The sequence below is a fragment of the Mastomys coucha genome, unplaced genomic scaffold, assembly GCF_008632895.1.
Source record: "Mastomys coucha isolate ucsf_1 unplaced genomic scaffold, UCSF_Mcou_1 pScaffold15, whole genome shotgun sequence".
Lineage (NCBI taxonomy): Eukaryota > Metazoa > Chordata > Mammalia > Rodentia > Muridae > Mastomys > Mastomys coucha.
Window position 1 is genome coordinate 7,093,615 of NW_022196897.1, and position 5,340 is coordinate 7,098,954.

Sequence of the window (5,340 nt, forward strand, 5' to 3'; positions counted from 1 at the left end):
CTCTCTCTCTCTCTCTCTCTCTCTCTCTCCTGTCTGTCTGTCTCTCTGTCTCTCTGTCTCTCTCTTTTCTTCTTTCTTTCTTTCTTCCTTCCTTTCTTTTTTTTTTAACTTCAATGGAAACCTGACCAAGGACTTTGTGATTGTGAACACGGTTGCTGGTTTTGGTATATTTGTACAACAGAGAGGTTATGGTCAGTCACTTATCTAGAGATTAGCTGTCTTGGGTTTATTTATTTCTTTGAGAGATTGATTGATTTTTAGAGCCCAGGCTAGCCTCAAATTCACAACACTACTTCCTCTACCTCTTGAGTATGTGGTGTCTATGATGCCAGGCTCAGGGTTTATTTAAAAGTACAGTTCTCCATTTAAAACTATCTTGAGTGTTGGGTAGATCATTGGCAAAATCCTTTCTTAAGTTCTTACTCTTCCCAAGCCAGAGCTGTAATGGGTTTGCCACTGTATGGGCTTCCCTTTTGAGGGCAGTCACCAAGGTGTCAGGTGTGGTCCCTTAATAAAGCAGATTCAAATGAAACTCCAGAGCAATACGGCTCAGGGCGACCGTGGGTCCCACTGAAAGACGCCATGGATCACACTTTTTTAAGCAAACACCACTGGAGGAAGTGAGAATGTTCTGTTCTAGTGACTTTGTTTACGAATCAAATGAGCATATCCTATAGAGGTATGATATTGCTAGCATGTGACGCCACCAGAGCCAGAACTGGCCTTTCACTCTGCCCCTCCCTTCCCCAAGCTATGTGATCTTGGAAAGATTACTTAGCTGCCCTGTCCCTGTTTTGACTTCTGAAAAATAATAAGTATGAGAATTATATCAAAATTACAAATGACAATAGCTAAGTTTACATACTGGTCCCTGACGGGTGTTTAAACACCTTTGCTGTAATTTACAGTCGGATGCACACAGATGTTAAATCATTGAGCCAGGACTTCTCTGTTAGTAACAGGCAAACCTCTAGACCTGGACCTCGTTTGGCTCCAGAGGTGATACTCAGAACCTGTGTGTGTCATTATGCTGCTGACACAACGGAACACGGAAATGCTGAGAGGTGGGGCCCAGGTGTGCAAAACATACATGAAGATTAGTGTACGCATGCTTGCGTGCATGTGTGCATATGTGCATACATGCTTCTGTGCTTACATTCATGAATGTGTGTGTTTAGTGTGTTTATGGATATTTTCTATTCTTTCTGTTTCTTTTCCTTTCAACTCCTATATGGGTCCAGATAGTTGGGAAGTTAGGATGTCGGGCTTTATAAGCCACACTCTGCTCTGCGATTGCACAGCAGAATCAACCACAATGAAACCCAGCTGATATGGGCCACATCAGCTTGAGTCTGCCCTCATGTTAGACAGTAAACCCGTGAGGTATTGAGTGTGGAAATGGCTGGCTTTACCCAGTGGCTAAGTACTGCAGCTAAGTGAGCATCAGGGACATCCTTCCTGGTGCCTCTTCACCACCTTGGCATGTCAAGATGGACCACTCAACGTCAGGCCAGTGAGTATACCTGGAGACCCCTTCCTTTTCACTAAGGGTGAGGACATTTGGGAGCTGCTGTGTCTACTGCACTGCCAAACTGAGGGGCGGGCATGTTTGTAGACCTGGCAAGAGAGCTGCCACAGTTCATAGCTCAGGTAAATCAACAAGATCACACAGGAACTCACAAGAGACTGAGGCGGCATGCACAGGTCCACGCCAGATGGAGTCCTAGAGCTAAAAGGAGAAGTGGACAACTCTCTCATCCCTGCCCCAGAAGCTGTCTCCAACTGATAACCACTTGCAAATGAAAATTTAGTTTCCTCCAAGCACAGCTCACTGGGGAAAGAAACCATTCTCCTGGAAGGCTGCATACCTAGCAGAAAATGATATATATTTTACTTTTTACATTTTTATTTTTATTATAACTATATAATATGCATATATGTAAAATATATGTATAATTTATTATATGTATATTTCTCCTCATCCTCCTCCTTCTCCTTTCCTACAGGTCCTTTGAACATACATTATGGATTCCAGTTTAGTTTTTTTCTGGGATTCCTGAGTGTGTGAACAAGCAGGTCTCTTTCTGTTTCTTGGGCCTTTTCCTGAGCTCATTTCCTTCTGTTTGTTTTTTATCATATTTTATTCTTACCCCTTAGAACCTGCTTGTTTTCTACTGAGAGACAGAAAGGGTGTGGTGGATATTGATGGGAGGGAGGCGGAAGGGAGGGGCAGAGGAAGGAGAAACCATAATTGGGATATATTATGTGAGAAAATCTATTTTCAACAAAAAGAAAAAAGTATAAAAATAAATAATAAGTAAGTACAGTTTATCACACCTAAAAGGGAACCACACAAGGGCTTGGGGCGTGGCACAGCAGCAGGGTGGAACTGAGCATGCTCAAACCCAAGCGCTTACTGGGAGGCCGCCATCTTAGCTTCACAGCTGGCACGCTGTGGTTTATAAGGAGGAAATATTGCTATCTTTATCTTAACTGGCTTCCTTACATTCTCACTTTAAAAACACCAAGCAGCTGTCACAAGCTGATTCACCTGTAGCTGATTGCTTTAACTTCATTGAATTGTGTCAGCAGTGAGCATCTGCTTGGCCAGATTTTAGTCAGCCTCCTGAGCCCTCCTCCCAGGGCCATCTGTAGACTTTCCTGTAAAAATCCGGTTTTATCAAAGGACCTAGCCATATTACTTACTTGATGGCTACTATAAGAAGAGCTGATTCAGAGCCTGAGAAGAGCACCCTCTGTTATGGAGGAGGTGAAGTAGGAAGGGATGGTACAGAGGTATGAGGCTGCTGGTCATATTTCAACCAATAGCCAGGAAACAGAAAAGACATAGGAAGCAGGCCAGCCTGGGAGACGTCAAAGCTCTCCCCGCAGTGACCCACTTACTAAAGTCCTGAAGATTCCCCAACACCAGCACACAAGACTCCAGGGACATTTCACACTCAAACCTATCCAAGGCACTTTGACAAGAATCCCACCATTCAGTATCTGAACATCCTCAGTAAGCCGGCAGGGGCCCTACCCCACAGCATTCCTGGAGTGACCTCGGACCACCCTAGCCTGCTGTCAGCCAGAATTCTGTCAGTCCACAGGCTAAAGCTCCCAGCCTCCAGGGTTTCCTCCTATCAACTTTCCATCAGCAACCCCCGACCAGCTCTTTAACTTCAGCCTGCCCAGATGCACCCTGCGTCTGATGGGGGTGGTTATTTCCCTGCTGCACACTCTAAGCAGCAGCGACTCATCCCGCAGCTCCTGAATAAAGTCTTCCTGGCTGTGCTCCAAATGAGTAGCCCCAGCATAAATCAATTCTACCAGTGGTGTTGAGGACGTCGGGGTCTGTATTGGGTTTACGGTTAGCGTTCTGTTTCCAAGAAGTAACTGGGAAAGAATGGGTAGTTGGCCTCTGTAACCTACACTGTGGCCTCCATTTTGATGTTCTTGGTGAATGGCAGTAAGCATTTGGTACCTGTTAGATAGTGTGCTTTATTCCCCCGGCAGTGAGGTGGGAAACATTTTGGGTCTGGTATTTTTTTTTTGTATTGGACATTTATTGTACTTTCAGGTAAAATCACATCCTCATTATAGGTTAGTCAATCTTCTGTCGTTTTGACAAAAACACCAGAGAAGATCAACTCTTAAGGAAGAAGTGTATTGTATTTGGGCTTATCATTTATGTTTCTTTTAACAATAAAAGTACTGGGTTTTATTTATTTGAATAAATGCTTAGAGGCTTATGTGCCTATACATGAATCATAACGATTATAATGAGGATGTGATTTTACCTGAAAGTACAATAAATGTCCAACTAACTGAACGATTGAAAATAATTAAAAATAATAACTGAAAGGTTGTTGCGGGAATTATAAAAAAATGAATCTACCCCGCAAATTCACTTTCCAGCCGGGCCACATTTTTGAGCTGGTACCGTTCAGCCTCAATACTAAGCTCCGGCTGGTTTTTGTTATTTTCTCCCAGCAAGCTACATCTTGCTAGTATGCAACTCTTTACATACCCCCACAATCATTCACCTAAATAGCGCCTAAGACTGGGTAAGTAATGCATGAGTCTTAAGGCTTAATATCCAATCAAATTTATATAATAATAAAATCACAATTTACGAGATGCCAATACAATAATTTCAGAACTTAATAATAAAGACAATATTCTAACCCGATTAATCTATTTTGTAAAAACCTTTGCTACAGCAAAGGTGTTCAATTTTATTGACAAAGATGTTGGACTGAGTGTCGGATATACCTTATACCAGATAATTTACAATATATGTAATAGTTGTGTTCAATTTATATTTTGAGAGAAAGTTTTCTTTTTTTTTTTTTTAACACAAAGGGTGAAATGCCGTAGCACTTTCTCTGTCCAATCACATTAGGGCAGTGACAGGCCTGTGCTTGGACAGGAATAGAGAGGTGGAACGAGAGTAGTAGGAGGAGAGGGGTCAGAGGAACAGGAGGAGGGTGGGGACCATGGAGACAGACGATGAGGATGAGCCTGACCCCACAAGGTTATACAACCAAGCAAAGGTTTTTACAAAATAGATTAATTGAGTTAGAATATTGTCTTTATTATTTGGTTCTGAAATTATTGTATTGACATCTTGTAAATTGTGATTTTTATATTAAATAAAATTTAATTTTATAAATCTGATTAGATATTAAGGCCTTAAGAGTCATGCTTTACTTCCCTGGTCTTAGGCGCTATTTAGATGAATGATTGTGGGGGTGTGTAAAGAGTTGTATGCGAGCGAGATGAAGCTTGCTGGGAGAAAATAACAACCTCCCCTCCTGGAGCTTAGTATTGAGGCCGAACGGTACCGGCTCAAATACGTGACCTGGCCAGAAAGCGAATTTGCAGGGTGGATTCATTTTTTATAAGTCCCACAACAAAAGATTTCTTTATTTATTTATTCACTTTATACCCTGGAAATATTTTTATTTATTTATTTAATTTATGAGTACATCATAGCTGTCTTTATGTACAGCTAAAGATGGCATCAGATCTCATTAAAGATGGTTGTGAGCCACCACATGGTTGCTGGGAATTGAACTCAGGACCTCTGGAAGAGTAATCAGTGCTCTTCACTGCTGAGCCATCTCTCTAGCCCTACATCCTGGAAATCTTAATCTGTAGTTGGATGCTTCTATTGATGGGGACCTGTGGTACCACATAGAGCCTGTGACGAGCAAAAACAGCCCTGCTCATGGTATCCTAGAAGCAAAAAGAGAAAAGATGTGCTCTCAATTTCCAATATCTACTTCAAAGGCAGCACACACACACACACACTCACACACACACACACACACTCAC